Raw genomic sequence first — 24,202 nt, 5'->3', positions numbered from 1 at the left:
ATGCTTTGGATGTTGCCAATAAATTTGAGATCATCTAAACTAAGTCCAGCTGGCTAATTCTAAATACAAATTTTTCTCACCTCCCCCCCCCCAAAAAAAAAAATCAGATACTTAAGACTTGTCCAGCCTCATTTCTGTAGCTGGAAAACTCCTAGCTATCACTCATCAGCCTGCTGAACAGTTCCTTTTTTTGAGAAATAGATACCATCCAAAAAGTTTCAGATATCCTTGTTTTTAACTGTTGTAGCTTGCTGAATCAAAGCAGCTGAATTTGATACAAGATCAATGTCATTTAACTGATCTTTCTGGGCTTGAGATACTGAACAAGCAACACCTGGTCTCACTTGAGCTCTCTGAATGTATTTTTCACCCAAGAAGTTTCAAATTTCAACCAGAGATCCACTCTCTCGAACCACAACTTTGATGGAGAAATGAGCATACACAGACCTCATCTTGTAACAAAAACCCTTGATCATGTTCTGTACGTGGCTACAGATGGCGTGAATGGTAGCCAGTTCCTTCCTGTTTCCCCACCATTTGTCAACACGAAGCCTCTTCTTTTTCTTTCTGAAGAGACTCAGCTATACATTGAAGTGATTGAAGTGCCCCCACAAGATTCCCTGAGGGCCTTTCATGATAACTGGACAGCCCTTCAGAGTAATGTCGACATTCTCTGTAAAGTCGACAGTCTGGTTGCTGAGAAAGGTCTTCGTTCTTACAGTTAAGAAGTTGCACAACAACTTCTTAAAGATTAAATGTGATAATAACTATAAAGCATTTAGCCCAGAGTTTGGCAACTTTACATTTCCATCTTTATGAACTTTATGAAAACTGAAGCCCAGAAAGAAAGAGGTAATCTGTGTAATATCAAAGGGTTAGCAATAGTGGAAAGATGGCAAACTCTGGAATCCTGCTCTAAAGCTCTTTCTCTGATTCCATATGGATTGATCTTCATGCTTGATGGGTATACAGAGGCTTAAGTATAAAAGTGGGATTTTTTGTTTCTTTTTTAAATTCATTCATTGTTGCACATTTGCCTCCCTTTCCCTCACTCCCCCTCTTCAGCTCTCACTTCAGCCCCTCTGGCAATGTGCCTCTTGTTCCATATTGTTGTCATATATATAATGCCTAATCATATATTCCTTTCAGATAGTTCCTCCCCTCATCTGTTCTAATGCTGTGTTCATTATCTATCCTCTCTTTCCCTATTCTCCTCCCAAGCCCTTATGTCAGTCCTATTTTATAACAGCGATGTTATATAGTATTTGTCCTTTTGTGACTTAGAAATTCATTCAGCATAATGTCTTCCAGGTTGTGATGTTTTATGAGTTCATTGCTTTTCAATGTTGTGCATTTTTCTATTGTGTGAATGTACCATGTTTATTCTCAACCAGTGGAAAAAACAAAGGCTTGATGCTACTATGTGATTGGAACTGGAAGACTGGAACTGAAATGAGCAAAATAAGGCAATCACAAAGGGACAAATATGTGAACTCACATTAAACAAGAACAGGCAAATGTGTAAACACTAGGGGCAGGAGGAAGGAGGGAAGACAGAGTTATAACTTATAGAGTACTGAGTTTATGATGATGGAAAAATCACATTGATTAAGGATGGATGGGATTGCACAGATTAATACAATTTCTAGCTATAAATGACACAGCTATAAAGAGTTGAATTGGAAAAAGTTGTGTGATAGATAACATTTTGACAATGGAAGAAAAAGAGCAGATTCTAAGGCTTCTCATGTGCAACCAAATGAAATGATGGGGTTTAGTCTGAACATTTAAGATCACATTTTCATGAGACACCCACACTAATTAGCCTAATAACGTTTTTTAGTGCTTCTGTTCCTCATCCAAGGTCACTTGAGGTCTTAAAAAGCTTTGCAAGTTGCATTCATAGAGAATAATTAGTTTCTGTTTTCCTAGAACAACAGAAGAAGGAGAACTCAGAATTAGGAGGAGGTAATAGAATGTGTAGTTAACATAGATATACATAAACAACTACCTTCTCTGCCTCTAGGCAAGAAAACCTGGGAGGTGTCTGGAAACTATTCCTGAACATTTTGAGGTCATAGAGGAGGCTATTGAAGAATACTGTACAAAAGGGGGAAATAAATGACAGTGAGTAAGATATTAAAGGAATCTTCCTGGGGCCAAGGAATAAATGTTATGCTGTTAAACAAAAGCCAGTAGTTCAAATCTAGAGGTTGCTCTATGGGCAGTCTGCTTCTATAAAGATTTCTAGTGTTGGAAACCTGATGAGAGCAGTTCTACATTGTCCTACAAAGTAGCTCTGTGTTAGAATCAACTTGACAGCACTGTGTGATTGCTAATATACTAGGGGGTTTTAGAACAAGCCAGGGAAGTACGTAGCCTGCACTCACTGATTCTATACTTTAAGGTGTAGTTAGTTCCTAAGTAAATTAAAGAAATAAAATCTGCTCTGCTAACTGTGTAGTAAATGAATTGTGGGGGTAATAACAGAAGCACACAAATAACCTTGTTCACTTCCTTCTTTCCTTTCTTCAAACAAGTCTTGGAAGTGAGTGTAAGCCTTGTTTCTTCTTCTTTTTATATTTAAAAAAGAAAGACATTTTATAACAACAATGGTCCTATTTTCATTTGAGGGGGAAAGGGGAGCTTTTGGTATACTTACCTCACAACCTAAGGTATTTATTTTTACCTCTTAGCAGTTCACCACCCAATATAGCACATATACCCTAATCATGTTTTCATATGCAAATAGTCCCTTTTGGCAAGGTTACCAGTTGCCTTCAAGTCAATATCACCTGATGATGACCTCACAAATGTCAGAATAGAACTGTCTCCAAAGGAGTCTTGTTTTGTTTTATTTTGTTTTCCAAAGGAGTTTTTGATGACTGATTTTTTTCCAGAAGTAGGTCATGGGACTTCTCTTTCTTTTTTTTTTTTTTTAAATTGAGATTTTAATGTAACTTTATAGAGAACTTGGATTTCCATTCATTCATTGTTGCACATTTTCTTCCCTGTCCTGCTCATTCGCTTTTTTCTTTGGAGGGGAAAAAAATCCTTTCAATTTTATACAGTAACCGCTCCCCCCGCCCCCAACCCCGTCCACTTTACTATGCAGCTCTTATTTTTGTCATGCCAATAATACCTAATCATATATTCCTTTCATACAGTTTTCTTCCTCGTCTGTTTCAGTGCCGGATACATTGTTTATCCCCTCTTTTCTTTTTTCTTTCTTTCTTTTTTTTTTTTTAATTTTATTTTATTATTTTTGTGTGCTTGTACCATCAAATCAGATCTGACTGGTACAGGAGGAGATTGCCCCTCCTTCCCCGGCAGAGCATCTGGTGGATTCGTCTTTCTTTTTAAATGTCAAATGCCCTTTACTGGGCCCCAGGGCCTTCAATGTTGTCCTCACCTATCCTGGGAATCCCCTTGCTGGCACCTCCAGCTGCACAGGAAGTGGGGTGGGTCAAGAGAGTACATGTGGAACTGTTCATTCTTCTACTCTGGAGGGTCCTGGATGATGCTGAGGCCACAGCTGCTTTCATCTCCCCTTCTACTTGTCCCAACCAGCAACTAGACCTCCTAAGGGGAGGAGGCCTAGGTCTTTGGCACAGGACTCTGGGCTTCAAAATAGCCATCTGCCCCTTCTTTGCTTAGCAAGGGACAAAGAGCAAAACTCTCTCAGAGCCCGTGGTGAGGTAAGAAGGCCAGCAGCCCATCTGGAAAAGAGCTGAAGGGACCCTCAGGGTTCGGGGCTCAATGAGGACAATGGGTGGCTGAAGTAGCGAGGTCATTTAGTTGAGGCAGGAGAGGAGATCGGATGGCTATTTGAGTCAGGCAGCTGGCCCACCACGCCCCAGCCATGAATCACCAGTCTCGCTCTGCTGGTTCTCAGTAGGGGAGGCCTCCGAGCCTGAAGACATCAGCTGGGGTGGGTAGCACCTGGCCAGGCCCCACTTTGAGGCCCTGCATGTCCCGGACCACAGCGGTGCTGAGTGTGTACTCTGACAAGCTCATGCCCTTGGTCTTGGCCAGAGCCCACATGGAGCGGTTGAAGTGGGTGGAGCCGGTGAAGTAAAGCAGGTCGCAGGCGAACTCACTGAAGGACATGACCATGATGTCCAGCCGCCGGTGCCTCCGGCCAGGCCCTGAAAGCTGGCACACACCAAGGTACTTCTGCTGCTGGCCATTATCCTCATGGCTCACCACGTCATCTGTTAGGAACCCTTGTTGCTGGAGACTGTCAAGAAGCTGATTGAAGATACCTCAGTGGGAGCAGCCATCTGGGTGAGTGACCAGCACATCCACATCACCACAGGAGGCCTTCCCCCACTGAAATGAGCAGCATGCTACACACAGCAGCCCAGGGTTGAGGGCTGGGACTGATTCTCTGTTTGCTGGATCTCTGTAGCCTCCTCCCTGGGTATGTGTTCCAGGAAGTCATCATAATACTTCAGGCCAATGGCCTGTTGAGTAGTCAGGGAAACTTGGCTGCAGATGTCTTCCAGGCTTCGGAAACCCTAATGGTACACATCTGGGCAGTCTTGGTTCAAACAACCCTGATGCTGGAGAAAAGCTTTAACACAGACACACTCTCACTGATATGGTCCACTTTCTGCAGATGCCCACTTTCCAGGATCTCTACAACCTTCTCAGCCATTCGCTTCCCAATCCCAGGTATACTGCAGGCTTCCTGGTAAGAAGTGACAGGCTTGTGGAAGCTCTTGAGGGCATTGATGGCCTTGGCATAGCCCAGGGCCCTCCACTTGTCTCCTTGAACACTGTAGGCTTCAGCCAGCACTTCCAGCTTCTCTGTGATGTGGGGATTGTTGTTGGTTGCTTTCTGGCTTGAAGGCTGTGCACAGCCCCACTTATCCAGGGTCTCAAGGGCAGGGCTAGGCTCAACATCTTCCTAAAGGTGGGCGGGATAGTGGCCATGTGTCAGGCATTCCAAATCAGCTGTACTAACGTGGGTCTCTTCTCCATCACTGGTCTCATCATCAGAGTCGAACTTGAGCTGGGTTTGAGTGCTTGGTGCTTTTTCTGCCTTTCGGAAAGTAGATACAGGTCCGGCAGCAGGAAGGGGATGAGAGAAGGGTGTTCTGAGAACAGCTGCATGGGGATCAAGAGGAGCAGAAGAGTCTTGGCTGACCTTACTTGGTTCTTGATTGTTCTTGATTCTTACTTGTTCTTGGTCCAGGTACTTGTCAGGGATGAATATGCTGAATCCTGCTGTGTCCACCAACCTTCTCTTCTGAAGGCACAAGCTCAGCCAGACAGACTTCACCAGTTGGGCACCTGGAGGCAGCTGGGGCAGTTTAAGGTCTCGAGAAGGAGAGCCCACTCACAGTCCATGCCTTAGTCCACAAAATGTGATTGACCCTGTGGCCTGGGCAGGGCATATCTGGCCACCATGCTGGTCAATTTGCTTCTCAAAGAGTTCAGCCCGGGCTCGCCCAATGCCAGTGGGTACAATATGGGCCCGAAGGGTACTCAGCCACTCTCCTGCTTCTTCTCCATCTTCCTACTTGGGAATTTTTGCAAGTACTTTTGATGACAAGTTGGCATGAATTTTCTTGGCATCCTTGAAATACTATTGGCTTACTTATTTTTATTGGTTCACTTTTGACTTTTGGGCAAGTAAGCATCAATCAAAGTTTATTTGAATTGCTGATTTAATTCTGGTGGCTATCCAGACAACTAATCTTTGATATCTTAATTCTACTGCTGTCATAACTATATTTATCAACCACCAGTTATCTGTGCATTTGAACACTATACCTTTTATATCTTCTACCAAAAATGTTTAGAAGTTTATGGTATTTTCATTCAGATCAGAAAAACATATCTGGTAGGTTAATATCAACTAGTCTTTGGAGGCATAACTTAGCCTTTCATGTAGAATTGACTGATAAAGGTAAAACACTGAGACTCAGCAAGTTTTCTGGTTCATGAGAAGAACATCAGCTGTTGGGTGGGTACATGTCCCTTGGACTTGAAAGTTCTTTGTAGGAAATTCTCTTAGATCTCACCTTATGCATCTGTTTGCATCCTTTTTGGCTATAATAAATCTGTAGTCAAAAGTATGATATATTCATCGTGAATTCTGTGGATCATCCCAATGTAAGACTCAGCAAATCAAATGAATAAGCATGCTATACAGACTCTTGAGTTTATGACTAGCATTATAAAAAGGATAAAAGGAAACTAGCCCTGACAGCAATTCTCATTTTATTTATACCCTTCTTACCATAGTCCCTCCAACACACACACACACACACACACACACACACACACACACACACGTGTCTGTTGTTGTTAGATGCTGTGGAGTTGTGAATGACTCATAGCAACCCTATAAATGAAAGGCTGAGCCTTTCATTCATAGAGTTTCCAGAGGCAAGCCATTTCAGAAGTGGATGCCACTCTTGCTTTCAAGCTTGTTTTAATCAGGAAGCTCCAGCAGACACTGTCCACCATGGGTAACCATTACTACATTTGGCACACCAGTGTCACAGTGTTCAGCATCACAGCAAGCATGAGCTACCTCTGTACAGCAATGCACAGAGCAGTGCTATACCACTTAGAAGAAAGTATGACAAAAAACAATTTGAACTAGGCCTGAGGGCCGCAGATTAAAATCACCCACCTTGGTCTTGGTAACATAACTTTCTGCCCACTAGGCCAATGTAGCTCTCTCTATGTCATCATTGTTATTGTCATTGTTATTGTTGTTAGGTGCTGTTGAGTCCTGGATGACTCATAGCAACCCTATGAACAAAAGGCCTGACCATTGTTCATAGAGTTTCTGGAGGCAAGTCATTTCGGAAGCAGATGCCACTCCTGCTTCCAAGCTTGTTTAAATTGGGAAGCTCCACTAAAACACTGTCCAGCATAGGTAACCATTATCACATTTGGCACATTAGTGCCACACACACTTATACACATTAAATTAATTTGAGGCAAATCCAGAACATTTTATTACTTCCTTTGAAAGTCAAGCTTTTCCCTGAAATGTCACTGAAGTGGAGTAAAGGATGCTCAAGATTAAGATCTGATCTTAGGGTATATTCCTAGCAGTGTAATAGCTGGGTCATATTAATTTCTCTGTTCAGCTTTTTGATTAACTGTCAAACTGCTTTCCAGAGTTGCTGTACCATTTTGCAATCCCACCAACAGTGCATAAGAATTGCAATCTCTTTTTATCCTCTCCAACACTTATTGATTATTGTTGTATTAAACTTTGCCAGTGCTAATAGGGTGAGATGGTATTTAATTGTGATTTTTATTTGCATCTCTCTCGTTGCCAGTGATTATAAGCATTTTTTTTCATGTTCCTGCTTGCCATCCAACTGTCTTCCTCTGGCAAAAATATTTCTATATCTTCTGCCCATTTTGTAATTGAGTTGTCAGACTTTTTCTTGTGGAGGACTTTCAGGATTCTCTAACTTTTGTTATGAGACCCTTGTCTGAGAGGGCATTGCCAAATGTTTCTTCTCAGTCAGGGTTTTTTGCACCCTAATGGAAAAAGGTTCTAATGCACATAAGTCACAGAGTTTTGTGGGTAGATGGGGTGAAGGAATTAGGAAAGTGGGGAACTAAAAAGACAGGGTGGTAAGGGGCATAGATAAATGATTGGTTTTATAAAACACAGTGTATGGGAATGATCATTGTTGTGGTGTACCATCAAGTTAGAACTGGCTCATAGCTGACCCTCCAGTGGAGTTTCAGAGGCAGTTAATTGCAGGGGAGGAGATTGCCAATCCTTTGCCCATAGAGCAGCTGGTGGATTCAAACTACGTTCCTTTAGGATTGTTTCTTACCACTAGGCCACCAGAGCTCCTAATGATTATGGGGAAAAACACAATATAAATGACAGAATGTGTGAAACATTATGATACAATAGGAATTCTGTATGCAAACAAAAACAAATAAATTGAGCTCTAGGGGTTTTTGGGTTTTTTTTATGTTCAAGTTCCCCCCTCCCTTTTTTTTAGGAAGTATAAACAGCAGAACTGGACAGGCATGATAAGAGCAAGGCCCCAGTCCTCTTGACTGAGCTCTTCCCAGACCCATATCTTTTCCCCGTTGCCCTCCCTGTTTCATTTTATTTTTTTAAAATCTAGTCTTGATCCTTCTCATAAATTACTCGGTCTAAGAGGAGGGTGGGAATGGGATGAAGGGCATGTGGGTAAGCTGCCTCAGTCTATAATTTGTTGTTTAAATCTGATTCTTGTTACAAAATTAATAGAAACTGGGTTTTTTTTTTTGAGGGGGGAAAGTTGTGGATTTGTCTTTCCCGGGTCTTGTGACTGCTGCTATTGTTGTTAGGATTGACTCCAACTCATAGCAAGCCCATGTACGACAGAATGAAGCCCTGTCCAATCCTGTGCCATTCTCACTGTCTCTGCCGTGCTAAGCTTATTGTTATAGTCATATTGTTGAGTCTTCCTCTCCTTTATTGGTATTCTGATTGGTTGTTGTTGTTGTTATGTGCCATCAAGTCACTTGCGACTCATAGTGACCTATGTGCAATAGCCCCCAAATTTGCTCTATCCTGTGCCAACCTTTCTTCTGTCTCTGATACACCCACCTTTATTACCCCAATCACTGAATCAATCCATCACGCTGTCCCTCCACCCTTCCAAGTATGATGTCCCTCTCCAAGGAGTGGTCCCTCCTTGCAACATGTCCCAAGTATGTCAGGAGGAGCTTCAGAATCCTTGCCTCCAAGGGGCAGCCTGTTTTCACCCTTTTCTAGGACGAACCTGTATGTTCTGACAGTTCATGGTATATTCAACACTCTTCTCCAGTACCACAGCTCAAAGGCATCAATTATCGTTCTATCATCTCTAGTCATTGTCCTGCTCTCTGACACAGTAAGCAATTGTGAAGACTATGGCCTGGTATTGTGATTAGAATGAGAAAATCTCATCACTTCGCTAAATATCAGATTATCATGTTTACAGTTAAAGGTCTGGTAAACATAGTTTATAAGAAACATTTGAACCCAAAATGAGTAAGTTGTCTTGATTCTGGCTCTTGTTTCCCAAAAATCTAAGGGTAATAATTGGTCACATCACTTCCAAAAGTGTTAAGAATCTCTCACAATCTGAAGAAAGAATGAAAAATTTGACAAATTTGATGGGACTTGGATAATATTTCTGATCCAACTCTATTTTTTTTTCAAATTAGATCAATTGAAGTTAATAAGGGAGCAGTATTTTCCCAATGTCTCACAGTTATCTTGAATTGTTGGTGTTGGCTCTCCAAGTTTGTTTGTTGGCTAGATGAGGTATGTATATTCTTTCCCTAAATCAGAGTCACATACTACAGACTATTTCTAGGAGGGAAGTATCTGGTCTTGAGACCTATGGTTTACTCAGATTCCTGTAGTTGTGCCCAGACATTGAATTCTCACACCCACACCCTCCTCCACTCCATTAACGTAAGAGTAATAAACAAGAACACTGCCTGGAGGGGTACACATCCTTCATCTCACCGCCTCCCTACCCCAACCTCCAAGAAGCAGGCTTCTTCCTGGAGCAAACTCAGCGAGGAGAGCTTTGCATTCATGACAGAGTTGTCACAAAGTCAATTTTTAGGAGGCATAGTGAAGGTTTAAATCCAAAGCCACTATCAGCCTAGACCGTGAGTGAGCTCCAAACTTTATCTTGTTTGGGGAGAAGTGCAGAACAGAAGGCTAAGAACACATGTTGTTATTTTTACCTGCCATCAAGTCATTTGTGACTCATAGTGACATACAACATACAACAGCACTGAACCCTGCTCTAATCTTGAGCCAACTTTGCTGTCTCTGACATAACTACCCCCATTACCCCAGCCACTGAAACAATCCATCTCATCGAGGGTCTTCCTCTCCTGCACTGTCCTTCCACCCTCCCAAGCATGATGTCACACTCCAAAGACTGGTCCCTCCTTGCAACAGATGGTGCTTCAAAATCTTTGCCTTCAAGGAACAGCCTGGTTTCACCCTCTCCAATACAAACCTATTTGTTCCCCTAGCAGTCCATGGTATAGTTAATACTCTTCTCCAGCACCACAGCTCAAAGGCATCAATCCTCCTTTTATCATCCCTAGTCATTGTTCAGCTTTCTGGTGCATAGCAAGCAATTGCGAAGGCCATGGCCTGGATCAGGCACACCTTAATCTCCAGACTGACATCATTGCACTTCTGTACTCTGGAGAGGTCCCTGACAGCAGACTTTCCCAATGCAATTTGTCGTTTGATTTCCTGACTGTTAGTATCAAGAGTGTTGATTGTGGAGCCAAGTAAGTTGAAGGTGCTAACAATCTCAATCTCTTCACCATCTGTCTTGATATTGTCAATCAGCCCAGAGATAAGAATCTTTGTTTTCTTGATGTTGCATTTCAATCCATATTGAAGAGTGCAGTTCTTCATTATATGCAGCAAATGCTTCAGATCCTCCTTAGTTTCAGCAAGCAAGATTGTATCATCTGCATAATTCAGGTTGTTGATGAATCTTCCTTCAGTCCTGGTGACATGTTCCTCCTCATAGAACTCAGCCTCCTGGATGATCTGTCCTGCATATAGATTTAAAAGGTATGGAGATAGGATGCATCCCTGGGTACTCCTGCCCAGATTTTGATCCATGCAGTGTTTCTTTGCTCTGTTCTGATGACTGTCTCCTGGTCCAAATACAGGTTTCACATGAGTGCAATCAGGTATTCTGGGATTTCCATTCTTTTCAGAGTTGGCCACAGTTTGTTGTGATCCAGTTAAATGCCTTTGCAAAATCAATGAAACAGATACATTCCTCTGGTACTCTCTGCTTTCAGCTAAGATCCATCTAACATTAGCTATAATATCCCTAGTGCCACAGCCTCTTTTTAACTTAGTCTGTACATCGGACACTTCTCTGTTGTGCTGTTCCAGTCATTTTGGATAATTTTCAGCAGGATCCTGCTTGCATATGATATTAATGTTATTGTTTGATAATTTCCACACTCTATCAAGTCACCTTTTTTTTTAATGTTAACAAATATGGATCTCTTCCAGGTAGCTGTCCTCCAGGTGTCTTGGCACAATTTAGTGGGCATGTCCAGAACAGTTTCTGTTTGTTAAAATATGTCAATTGGTCTGTCATCAATTACTGGAGGCTTGTTTTTTGCCTTCAAAAGCAGCTTGAACTTCTTCCTTCATCACCATTGCCTCTTGAACCGTTTCTGTGTCAGCCAATTCTTTTTTGGTACAGTGACTGGGTACTCCTTCCATCCTTTTTTAATGCTTCCTGGATCATTTCATATTCTGCCCATAGAATCCTTAAGTACTGGCACTCGGGAATTGAATTTGTTCTTCAGTTCCTTCTGCTTAGGAAATGCCACCTGAGTTAAGCCCTTATGATTTCCTGATTCCTGCTTTTTGCACATTTCATTTCCTGCATTGCCCTTGGAATTTCTTATTCATCTCCTTAACTTTTTTAATTTCTTCCCTTTGCTTTGTTTTCTCAGTGTTCTAGTGCAATATTTATAATCTCTTCTGGCATCAATCTTGATCTTTTCTTCCTCTTCTGTCTGTCTTTTTTCTTTTTGTCCTTTTGCATTCTTCCCAGATGATATTCTTGATATACTGTCACAGCTCATCTGATCTTCGCTCATTAGTTTTGAAGACCTCAAAGATGTTCCTGACATGGTTTAAATACAAAAGGACAGTGGTCTCTTGAGAATGTTCTTCCATTTCAAGACATATTTATTAAAAGAAATTGATGAAATCTAGAGATTGGTGACAAAATTGGATTTTAAATGAAAACTCAAGTTCATAACACAGGTTGATACTATGTTTTTCCTTTTGTGGGTGTTATTTAAATTTATTATTCAGTAATAATTTCAGTAAAAATTTACAGAGGCTTTGGATTTCCATTCATTCATTGTTGTACTTTTCTCCCCTCCCAACCCTTCCCTCTAGTACACTATCCTCTTGGAAAAGTAAAAGACAAATTCTTTCATTGTTTTTACAAACCCCCTGCCCCAAGTCCACTCCACCATGTAGCCTTTGCTTTAGACTCTTGTTATGACAAAAATACCTAATCGCATATCCCTTTTAAAGTTTTCTCCCTCATCTGTTTCAATGCAGTATACATTATTGAACCCATCTTTCTCAGTCTCCCCCACCCCCCGCACCCTGAGGTCAGTCCTGTTTTACAACAGTGGCACCATGCAGTATTTGTCCTTTTGTGACTGAGATACTTCACTCAGCATAATATCCTCCAGAGTCAACCATTTTGAATAATATTGCATGCGTTCCTTGTTTTTCAATGCAGCATAGTATTCCATTGTGTTAATATACCAAAGCTTCTCTATCCATTCTTTTGTTGATGGGCACTTAGGTTGTTTCCAATTCCTTGCTATTGTGAACAAAGCTGCAATAAATATGGGTGTGCATATATCTGCTTGGATGTCAGTTATGGTCTCTTTGGGATATATTCCCAGTAGTGGAATTGCTGGGTCAAATCGTTTCTCTATTTGCAACTTTTTGAGAAAGCACCATACTGCCTTCTACAGTGGCTGCACCATTTTACACTCCCACCAACAGTGAATAAGGGTTCCAGTTTCTCCACAACCTCAGCATTGATTGTTTGCTGTTCTGTTAAATTTTGCTATTCTGACTGGGGTGAGATGATATCTCATAGTTGTTTTAATTTGCATCTCTCTTAGAGCTAGGGATTTTGAACATTTCTTCATGTGTTTGTTGGCCATCTGAATGTCTTCTATGGTGAAGTGTCTGTTCATACCCTGTGCCCATTTTTCTATTGGATTATTTACCTTTATCTTGTTGTGATACTCAAGTATTTCATAAATTCTGGATATAAGTCCCTTACCTGATATGTCATTACCAAATACTTTTTCCCAGTCAGTGGCTTCCCTTTTTACCCTGTTGTAGAAGTTTTTGGATGTGCATAGGGATTTGATTCTTAGAAAATCCCATTCATCTATTTTATCTTCTCCTGTTTGTAGATAGATTGATATTATTTATGAGCCTTTAATCAAATTCCTTCTCTTTTGAACTTCACTTTTGCATCTGCAAATCTGAGCAAATAATATCTAATGCAAAAAGTGCTGAATTAACCCATGGATTGCTAAAACAACCAACATGTCTTGGGAAAAAGTGCAACCATGGTGCTCCTTGGAGGCAAAGATGATGAAGCTTTATTTCACACATTTTGGACAAGTTGTAGGAGAGGCTATTCACTGAAAAGGGGCATCATGCTTAGAAAAGTGGAGGGTTAGCAAAGGAGAAGAAGACCCTCAACGAGATCAATTGATATAGTGTCTTCAGCAATGGACTCAAATGTGTCAAGGATGATAAGGATGGCACAGGACAGGACAGAGTACAGATCTATTGTTCACAGGGTTTCTATGAATTGACTTGATAGCACTTAATAACAACAACCTCTGTGAGTGACTTTTCTCACGCACACATTGCTGACAAGTCAGAAGTGACTCATGGCTGACCCTCCAGCAGGTTTACAAAGCTTCAAATTGCACAGGGCAAGATTGCCCATCTTTTGTCCTGTGAAGCTATAGGTGGACTCAAAACACAAGAAAGCCTTGATCTGTGGGTTAGCAGTGCAACTCCCCATGAACTATGCCACCAGAGCTCTCTTTTAATTGTCTTATGATAAGGAACAGTGAAGGAGGTTTTTGAACTGTAAATTCTATACAAACAATAAGGATGTTGAAATGATGGGTTTGAGAGTGGAACTATTGCTTCACACAAATAAAAATAATTCTGGAACATTGAAGGGATACAATATATTAATGAAGATTCTTTAATTCAGGGAAAACACTCAAGTTAAAAAAAAAGGATAGATGAAAGTCTCTAAGTTTGAACTGGAGCCTTGCAGAAGCTATGGTTTAAATTTGGCATGTAGAGGTAGACTGCATCTCAGCAAGAATTGTACCTATTTTCTTTATAGTAAAATGAAGTGGAAGTAACAAAACATTTTTACATTTAATTTCAGGTTGTTTTTATTGTTGTTAGGTATTGCTGACTACAGCTAATAACAACCCTATGAGCCACGGATCTGAACCTTGCCCAGGCCTGCATTATCCTCACAATTAAGAGTCTAGGATAAGAAATCGGAAAGGCTTCTAATCTCTGAACTGCCACTCACTTAGCTGTGCAATGTTGGGCAAGAAATTTATCTACATCTTTCCTCAAAAATTGAAATACCATTAAGAAAAAGGGCAGTGATTTAGATGCATACAAAATTTGTATACATTGTGTTTCACACTTTCTTTCATTTACTTTGTGTTTCATACAATCATTCCCATGCATTATGTTTTATGAATTTAATTCCCATTGAATTATGCCCACCATTATCCTTTTCTTTCTTTTATCCTTTAATTAGTTTTATGAAATTCATTTTCTTTTTCTCCTAGTTTTAGACCTATGAAAACCAGAGGCACAGAGAGATGCTTTGACCTAAGTCACTTGGGATGGTTTGGACAGGTTAAAAAATGGAATTTACATTATCCTTGATGCTTGATATTTTAAGCTTTATGTTTCTTTGAACTATGATAGAAGAGAGGAGGGCAGGAGATTTAATATCTGTGGGTAAGGAGATGCCATAAAGTAAAAAATCTGCATGATTGACCTAAAAGGTTTTAGAGCTTTGGAGCTAGATTAAATGTCATTGTTTTGAGCTTCTCCTCCTAGACTAGAGGCCCCTAACAGGTATCAGAAGTCTGGGATAACATAAACTGTTTTCCAAGAGAGATCATGAATACCAGCCTACACTAGCGGCAAAACTTAAACCCTCCCAGACTTCAGGTCTAGGAAGTGGGGGCAACTTTTTATGTGATTCTTGAAGAGGCAGGGCCAATTAAGATAACTGATTAGAAGGGGGTTTAGAACTGGACAGAAAGAATTTATCATTTCAATAATGGAGGAAGCTCAGGAAATCTGGTCTGACATTACAAAACATACTGGAGGAGAAAGAAGAGTGGAAGAAGAATGATAAAGGAAAAAAGACTCAAGTCTCTTTACTAATTCCAGTAATTTTTTTTCAATATATCTTTGGTGTTTATTTCACCAGAACCTAATTATGTTTTCATGCAATGCCTAAGCATTAGGAATAGCTTCTGGCTGTTTTGTACAATGAGTAGCAAATGTTGACAATTTGAACCCACCCAGTGAGGCAAGGATTGCAGACCTGGAAACACTATGGAACAGTTCTACTCTGGCAAATGTGGGCCACCATAGCTCCCCGCCTTGCTCTAATAATTTTGCCTTCTAACACAATAAAGGTTTTCAACTTTCTAGTCTATAATACACATTGCTTAGTTAATTGCTCTTTCTGAGAGTAGGAAAATTCAAGTGGATTAAATAAAGATAAAAGTAAAAGAAGTATAGTAAGCAAGAATTCTTGTGTGCCTGCTGATGATAAAGTGTTACAAATCTAAGGGCTTCAAATCAATCTTTTGCAACTTAGTCCTAATGGAAGACAAAATAAATACTTAATATTTTAAACTTCAAGCAGCTATAACCTGATAACAACAACTCATTGCCATTGAGCTGGAACCAACTCACAACTCACCCTCCAGCAGGTTTTTAGAGGCAGTTAATCCCATGGGAGGAAATTGCTCATTTTTCTCCCTCAGAGGAGCTAATGGATTACAAAAATAATTGCCTTTGGGTTGGCAGCAGAACTCTTTACCCAAAAAATGCATAAAAACATAATAAATATGTTCATTGGGAGAGGCTTGATGGAGCCTCTGGTGGTTTTGTGGTAAGAAATTGTTCTGCCAATGCAAAGGTATATGGTTAAAATCCACCAATTGCTCCATGGAAGAAAGATGACAAGTCTACTCCCATGTGGTTTGTTGCCTCTGAAAACCCACTGGAGAGTCAGCCATTATCAATTTTGACTCACTTACTCAACAACAACATGAGAGAGGGGAAGAAGAGTGGTGTTTGGAATTAAAGAATAAGAATGGTCATGAACTGAGGAGTATGGTTCATTCAAATCTCATCACTTGTTGTTGTTGGGTGCTGTCAAATCAAGTATGACTCATAATGACCCTATGAACAACAGATCTGATCTTGTACCATCCTCATCATCTCTGACCCTCTTGAGCCGATTGCTGCAGTCACTGTGTTAACTCATCTACTTGAAGATCTTCTCTCTTGTTGACCTTCCACCTTTCCAAGTATAATGTTCCTCCCCAAGGAATAGCCTTTTCTAAGGCCAATGAATGTGAGACAAGAGCTGTACCTTCTCCAAGACATATCTGTATGTTCTTTTAGCAGTTCATGGGATAGCCAGTACTCTTCTCTAACACCATAGATCAAAGGCTTCAATCTGGCTATCATCTTTATTCCTTGTTCAATTTTCAGATACATGGAAACTGATGGGAAACATGACCTGAATCAGGCACACCATTGTCTCCAAACTGACATCATCATTTGTCTGTAATTTGACATACAAAAAATAAACCTGGACAGTAGACAAAGACAAAGGTTTTACTTGACCTCCCATGACGTTAATAGAGATTAGCAACGCTATTTGGGTTAAAAATTCAGCAATTCCTTGGACTCCAAATCTGCACTCATTAACTCATCTATTGCCAAATTTTATCTTTTGACTCTTGAGCAGTTCCAAAAAAAATAAGGAAAGATGTATCCTTTCACTATACCTATTTAATCAGTATGCTGAATAAATAATGTAAGAAATTGGACTAAATGAGGAAGACTGTGATGTCAAGTTTGAAGGAAGATTCATTAACAACCTATGATATGCAGATAACACAATCTTACTTAGATTGGACAGTATCTGGTTCTGTTATACACAGGGTCACTATGAGCAGATGTTGGAAATTGCTGCTAAATGAATGTGGTTTCTGATGTCTGTTAACAAATGAAACCTCTTTATTCTTAAAGGAAATGTTTGTCTTATTTCCATTATTCTACTTAAGCCCTAGGTCTTGTAGGAAATTAAGGAGAGTGCTTACTAAATTATCACCAGGATATAGTATATACAATGAAACCTGAGTGTGAGAGATGAACTTAAATGGAGCATGGAAGGTGGAGGGTGGTGGTGGTGATGGTGATAGTGGTGTGGTGATATGTGCTTTATTTTTAGAGATTTTGCAAGTTTTCTACCTTCAATAGGATGAGTGCTTGTGGCCTTCTTATTACTTAAAATAGCTCCAAACCAACAATCCTTCATTGCATTTGAGTCAGAATCAACGCAGATCAATCCTCCAGTAGATTTTCAGAGGCTGTATATTGCACAGGAAGAAATTGCTCATCTTGATCCTTTGGAGATGCCGAAGGGTTCAAATCACTTGACTTTGTATTGGCAGTGCAACTCCTTACCCTCAGGCCACCAGAGCTTCCTATGAATTGTTGTTGTTATGTGCCATCGAATTGCCTGCAACTCATAGCAACCCTATGTAACAGCTCTGGACTCTGTTCTACCCTGAGCCAATCTCACTGTGTCCGACACATCTATCTCGATTACCTCAGTCAGTGAGTCCATCCATTTCATCCAGGGTCTTCTCCTGTGTTGTCCCTTCATTCTTCCAAGCATGATGTCCTTCTCCAAGGACTGGTCCCTCCTGGCAACATGCCCAAAATATGTGAGGGGGAACTTCAAAATCCTTGCCTCCAATGTTTAGTAAGGGAGCAAGCAATAAATGTCAGAGAGAATGTAGAGAGGTAAAAACTCATACACTGTTTGTGGGATTGTAAAATGGTGCAACCACTCTGGAAGAGTTTGACATTTCCTCAAAAAGTTGAAAATAGAAACTCTATATGACCCAGCTATTCCACTCCTAGGAATATACCCCAGGGAAATTAGAACTGAGGTACAAACTGAGATTTGTACATCAATGTTCATAGCCGCATTATTCACCATCAAAAGAACATGGAACAGCCCAAATGTCCAACCACACCGGATGAATTGATAAATTGCGGTACATTCATACAATGGAATACTATTCAGTACTCAGGAGCAATGATTTAAAAAAATACTACATAACTTGGGAAGAGGTTGGAGAACATTATGTGAGCATTATACTGAGTGAACTAACACAGTCTCATAAGAACAAATATTGCATAAGGCCATTGTAAAAATACAAGGATAGCTAATAAAACATATATGGGAACTCAAGGAGGAAAGGCTGAGGATGGGTAGAGGTGGAACCACAGGGTTGCACAATTTGGTGGGACCTGGAAAGGGTGGAAGGAAATGGAAATGGTCTGAGCAAAAAGGCAGGGTAATGATGGGCAAGGTCCAATGATGATAAATTTTATAAAATGTAATGCATGAAAATGATTACATGAAACACAACGTGAATGAATAGTGAAACACAATGTATATATACTTTGCAAGCAAACCAATTAAATGAAATTCTAAAAAAAAAAATTATTTTTAAAAAATTCTTGCTTCCAGAGAGCAACTTGATTTCACTCACCTTCTCCAGGACAGATCTGTTTGTTCTCTTTGAAGTCCATGATAGGTTTAATAATCTTCTCCAGCACCACAACTCAAAGACATCAATTCTTCTGTTATCTTTAGTCATTATACAGCTTTCTGACGCATAACAAGTAATTGCAAAGACCATGGCCTGGATCAGGTGCACCTTAGTCTCTAGATTAGCATCTTTGCACTTCAGCACTCTGGAGAGGTCTCCTACAGCAGACTTGCTAATCCAATTTGCCTTTTGATTTCCTGACTGCTGGATCCAAGAGTGTTGATTGGGGAGCCAAGCAAGCTGAAGCTGTTAACAATCTCAATCTCTTCTCCATATCATAGTGCTGCCAATTGGTCCAGTGGTGACAAACTTTGTTTTCTTGATATTGAGCTTCAATCCATTTGAAGAGTACAGTCCTTGACTTTCTGCAGCAAATGTCTCAGGCCCTCCTCAGTTTCAGCAGGCAAGGTTGTGTCATCTGCGTATCAGACATTGTTTTTGTCTCTTCCTCCAATCCTGATGATGCATTCCTCCTCATAATGACCAGCCTCCCCAAATGATCTGTTCTTCATACAGATTTAAAAAGTATGGAGACAGGACACATCTCTGACACACTCCTTTGCTAATTTTGAACCATGCAATGTTTCCTTGCTCTGTTCTAATGACTGCCTCCAGGTCCAAGTATAGACTTTGCATGAGCACAATCAGGTGTTCTGGGATTCCCATTCTTCTCAAGGTTAGCCACAATTTGTTATGATCCACACAGTCAAATTTATTTGCATAGTCAATGAAACAGAGCTAGACATTCCTTTGGTACTCTGCTTTGGGTCAAGATACACCTGACATTGGCTATGATGTTCCTAGTCCCACGGCCTCTTCTAAACCCAGCATATATTTCTGGTAGTTCTTTGCTGATGTACTGTTCTAGTCATTTTTGGATAATCTTCAGCAAGAATTTACTTGCATGTGATATTAGCGATATTGTTCAATAATTTCTACACTCTGTCAGGTCACTCTTTTTGAAATGGGAATAAATATGGATCTCTTCCAGTCAGTTGGCCAGGTAGCTGTCCTCTAGACATTTTTGGCACAACTTGGTGAGCTCATCCAGGGCAGCATCTATTTGTTGTAATACATTAATAGGGATTTCACCAGTTTCTGGAGCCTTGTTTTTTGGCCAACTCCTTCAGAGAAGCTTGAACTTCCTCCTTCATCACCGTAGGCTCTTGGTCTTGCTGTTTCATGAATTTTTTTTGTGTTAGCCAATTGTTTTTGGTAGTGTCTCTGTGTACTCCTTCCATCTTCTTTTGATGCATCCAATATTATTCAATATTCTGCCCAAAATTTCTAGGTATTGCAACTCAAGACTTGAATTTGTTCTTTAGGTCCTTCAGTTTAAGAAATGCTGAGCGAGTTCAGCCCTTTGATTCATTGAATCCAGCTCTTGCCACATTTTGTTATAACACTTTGCTTTGTTTTGCCAAGCTGCCCTTTGAAATCTTCTGTTCAGCTCCTTAACTTCCTGATTTCTTTCCTTTGCTTGAGCTTCTTGCCATTCTAGTGCAATATTCTGAATCTCTTCTGACATTCATCCTTGTCTTTTCTTCCTCCTCTATCTTTGTAATGTCTTTTGCATTGGCCATGGCTGATTTTCTTGATATCGTCCCATCGTTCATGTGGTCTTCATTCACTAGTGTCCAAGACCTCAAAATTCTTCTTGAGATGGATATTAAATTCATGTGGGATAGACTTAAGGTCAAATTTCAGTTCTTGTGGATGGGATTTTATTTTCTTTAGCTTCAGTTTGAACTTGCTTATAAGTAGTTGATGGTATGTTCCACAATCAGCACTTGGTCTAGTTTTCACAGCTGATATTGAGCTTCTCCAATGAGTCTTCCCACAAATGTAATCAATATGATTACATCTGACCATTGGTGAGGTCCATGTGTATAGCTGCCATTTGTGTTTATTATAAAATTATTGGCAATGAATAAATCATTGATTGTACAAAATTCTATCATTCTCTCTTCAGTCTCATTTTTGTCACCAAGACCATTTTTTTCCCAATGACTGATCCTTTTTTCTTGTTCCTAATTTTTACATTCCAGTCCCCCATTATTATTAATGCATCTTAGTTATGCATTCAATTTCCATGTATATGTGCCCTATTGCTTATCACCTTCCTATTGCTCTCTATTAAGACTCCAACCTCATTTAAGTGTGAGTTTTCTGACTCTGCCTTACACCTTACATTGTTACACCTTGCACTATACATTGTTGGTGGGTTTGTAAAATGGTACAACCCTTCTGGAAGGCAGTGTAGTGATTCCTCAAAAAGCTGAACATAGAAATTCCATATGGCCCAGCTATTCCACTACTTGGAATATACCCTGAGAAAATGAGAACTGAGGCAGAAACGGATACTTGTACACCAATGTTCATAGTAACATTATTCACCATTGCAACAACAAGGAAACAGCCCAGATGTCTAGCCACAAACAAATGGATTGAGAAATTATGGTACATTCACACGGTGTAATACTACACAGCACACAGGAGCAATGATTTTGTAAATTATTACCTAACTTGGAAGGGACTGGAGAGCATTATGCTGAATGAACTAACTCAATCCCACAAAGACAAATATTGCATAAAACCATTATTGTAGAATATGTATAAGGATCCAGGGGGAGGTTGGAAGCAGAGGTTTAAGGATGTGCAAGGGGCGGGGGAGATTAATCATGGGGTGGTATGATTTGATGTGTGTAGGTGAGGGAAATTAGAAGAATCTGTTCTGGAAAACAATGTATTAGAATTTTGTAAATAAACTAGTAATAATAAAAAATATTTAATAAAAAAATCTATGGAGAAAAGAGTGCAACAATGAATATTTTCTGAATTAAAGGCTAAGCTAACAAACTTCAAATGTGTCCTCCTCTGATTGAGTACTTTTTCAATTGAAAACGAACTATATTCTGCTAGAAAGAGCATTTAACTGAGTGTTAGACATATTAGTCCAAACTCTAGGACCACAGAATAACTGGATTTCCCCAGATAAATTCTAAATAAACCATTTAATTCTAAATTAAACCGAATAACCTCTCAGGTGGTTGTTTGATAAATCAGATGCTTATGAAATAATTGAAAAATATATTTTCAATCCTTTGTGTGTAAGAGTTGGGCAATGAATAAGGAAGACTGAAGAAGAATTGATGCCTTTGAATTGTGATTTGGTGAAGAGTACTGACTCTTTTATGGACTGCCAAAAGAACAAGCATGTCTCTTTTGTAGGAAATGCAACCAGGTGCTCTTTAGAGGCAAAGATGGTGACACTTCATTGCACGTATTTTGGGCACGTTATCAGAAAAGGCTTGAAAATGATACCACGCTGGGAAAAGTAGGTCAGAGAAAGAAAGGAAGACTTTCAACAATATAGACTGACCTGGTGACTGTTACAACGAGCTCGAGTGTATGAAAGATGGTGAGGATGGTGCAGGTTAGGGCAAGGTTCAGATCTGCTAATAGGGTCACTATGACTCATGATTTACTTAAGAGGTGGTTGCTAGATAAGCCATAGAAGTTATCCTTTTACATTTCTTTTAAGTAGGGGGAAAGAGTAAAGTCAGGTAGTATATAATCATGTGCTAGATTTCCTAGAAGGACTTCCAATAATGGCTTCATGGTTAAGTGCCAGATTGCTAACTGAAGGTCATAGAATCCCAAGTGTCAGCGGCTCTTTTAGAGAAAGATAAGCCTGTCAGCTACCATAAATATTACAGTCTGGAAATTCTATGAGGATGCAGAGTCACTGTGAGTTGGAATTGACTATATAGCAATTAATTTAGTCTGGTCTGATATTCTGGTTCATTTATAACATGTTATAGATTTATATAATACAGATATAGCATTAATTTTTATAAAATTACTAACTATATATTTAATGTGGTTTAAAATTTCTACTTTTAAAAACAATGGTGTAACAAACACTATTTTACATACATTAATATTTGCTTTTCTGATTTCCTTGGGAGACATCTTTTTCATTTATTTTATACTAGTTTACTTACAAAGTTTGTATACATTGGTTTTTCGTACCAGATCCTTCTCCCTTTCTTTACTTACCACTCTGTACATCCACCAAATCGTATAACCCTATGATTAAGCTCCACCCCCCATTGCCCATCCTCACCCCTCTGCTCCCCCCTCCTTGCTTTGGATCCTAGTACTCGTTTGTTCTATAACAATGGTCTTATATAGTATTTGTCTTTATGAGACTGAGTTAGTTCAGGAGACATTTCTTGAAGTCCAAAGTTATGGACTTTTAGGGGAAAGGGTTCTTGAAACTATAAAGAATAGTGATAGGGAGATCTTTGTGAAGGAATAATTCTGCATCTTGATTTTGATGGTGGTTTCACTAATCAACACATATGACAAGATGACATGAAGCTATATATATGTTTTACCAATGGCAAAGTCTTTGTTTAGCAGCTCAACATGCTATAGACTATGCCATAAATGCCTTGTTTTATACAGAGAGCTCTTGTGGCTTTGTCCAGAGGAAGTGTGTTACTAATCCATACTGGTGCCTTTTTGGCAACTTTAATCCACCAGGGTCTCCCAGGGAGAAGCATAAGCAATTTCCTCCTGTGCATTTTCCAAACTTGGAAACTCACTGAAGGATCAATTCTGCATCAGAACAAACTCAACAGAAATGAGTCTGAGTTTTGTTTTTATATTGTGCTTTTCTTGTGTTGAAGTGTAACTAATATGGCAACTGGGTGAAGTGTATATAATAAGATCACTGTTTTCTATCTTTGAAACTTCCTATAAATTTTGGAGGGTTTGTTTTAAATAGTTATTTAAAAATAAAACACCCAAAAAATCCAAACAAAAGCATTGCATTCATAGTGGCAGATTATCCTCCAAGAAAGTTGGTATCTGGTCTTATCACCTTTCTCTTCCAAGAGCCCCCACCTCCACCAGAGTATAAAAGCTTCCCATAACAGGCTGCAGCCCGTTTGGTTATCTCCACTCCTTTTATCCTTTGCCAATCTGATAAATGAGTATTGCATCTTACTTATACTTCTTTGATTAATGGTGAGAGAGAACATTGCATCCTACCATAAAGGCCATTTAATTTTCTGTCTGCTACCCATTTTTTGTTAGTTATTTTCCTCTTACTAGTTTATAAATACTTGAGCAAATTTGGATCATTTATATCATTAATATATTGATCTTATCTTCCTCATATATATTGGGAATATTTTTTCCTTTAAGGTCAGTTTTCTTTCAACTCCTTCAAAGAAATCTATTCTTTGATATATTTAACTTCAAATAATTGTTTCAGAAAAGTCTTTGGAATGTCTTCTTCAGTCTTCTTCCAGTAGCTTTGTTGCAATGTCTACACAGACATTCCACTACTTTTCTTTTATTCTTCAATTCAGAGAACTGGGCAAAAGTCTTCATGAACCAATGAGTGTTTACCTTGCCTTTTTCATAAATTTGCCAATATTTATATGGGTTCCAGAGCCTAATAATACTGATTAATGCTGAGTGTTCATGGGGGCGTGTGGGGGTGAGAATATGGCTAGAATTCTTGGGTCCTCTCACCCCACACAGGTCTCAGCAATTTTTGCCACTCCGTGATTGGCTAGCACAGAGTTGGAGTGGCCCCTACCAGGGTATATAAGGCTGTGGATGTGCACATGGACTTCACATGCACAAGATCTACAAACACTAG

At 39.7% G+C, this 24,202-nt stretch overlaps 2 pseudogenes; both read right to left on the bottom strand.

Annotated features, from left to right (window-relative positions):
- Window positions 1–158: 158 nt before the first annotated feature.
- Window positions 159–3,480, bottom strand: LOC102855495 (annotated as a pseudogene).
- Window positions 3,481–3,867: 387 nt separating this feature from the next.
- Window positions 3,868–9,576, bottom strand: LOC102855090 (annotated as a pseudogene).
- Between the last annotated feature and the right edge of the window lie 14,626 nt (window positions 9,577–24,202).

This window comes from Elephantulus edwardii, unplaced genomic scaffold, assembly GCF_000299155.1.
Source record: "Elephantulus edwardii isolate Elephantulus edwardi_28Jun2011 unplaced genomic scaffold, EleEdw1.0 scaffold00433, whole genome shotgun sequence".
Taxonomy (NCBI): Eukaryota; Metazoa; Chordata; class Mammalia; order Macroscelidea; family Macroscelididae; genus Elephantulus; species Elephantulus edwardii.
The sequence above is the reverse complement of the archived record's forward strand: the minus strand, read 5'-3'. Positions and strand labels throughout refer to the sequence as shown.